This window comes from Bombus pyrosoma, linkage group LG10 (assembly GCF_014825855.1).
Source record: "Bombus pyrosoma isolate SC7728 linkage group LG10, ASM1482585v1, whole genome shotgun sequence".
Taxonomy (NCBI): Eukaryota; Metazoa; Arthropoda; class Insecta; order Hymenoptera; family Apidae; genus Bombus; species Bombus pyrosoma.
This window is the reverse complement of record NC_057779.1, coordinates 16,652,923-16,653,218: the sequence shown is the minus strand read 5'-3', so window position 1 is coordinate 16,653,218 and position 296 is coordinate 16,652,923.

Here is a 296-nt window from a genome sequence, read left to right as displayed (position 1 = left end):
CTCATGTCCATCTGTCCAAGTGATGTTTTTGTTGCCGGAGGTAAGTGCGTACAGGGGTTTCATTACCTGTGAAAACTTAGGGATGAATTTTCGAAAATAGGAGGCTAAACCTATGAATTGTCGGAGCTGTGTGACGGTCGTTGGCGCAGGTAACGAACTCAAGGCGTGAATCTTACCCGGATTGGGACGAACTTCTCCGTTATAGATTACGTACCCCAGATAGAGTACCGACGTCTTCAGGAAAGAACACTTAGCGAAGCTAAAGGAGAATCCGGCTCTTACGAGGGTATCTAATA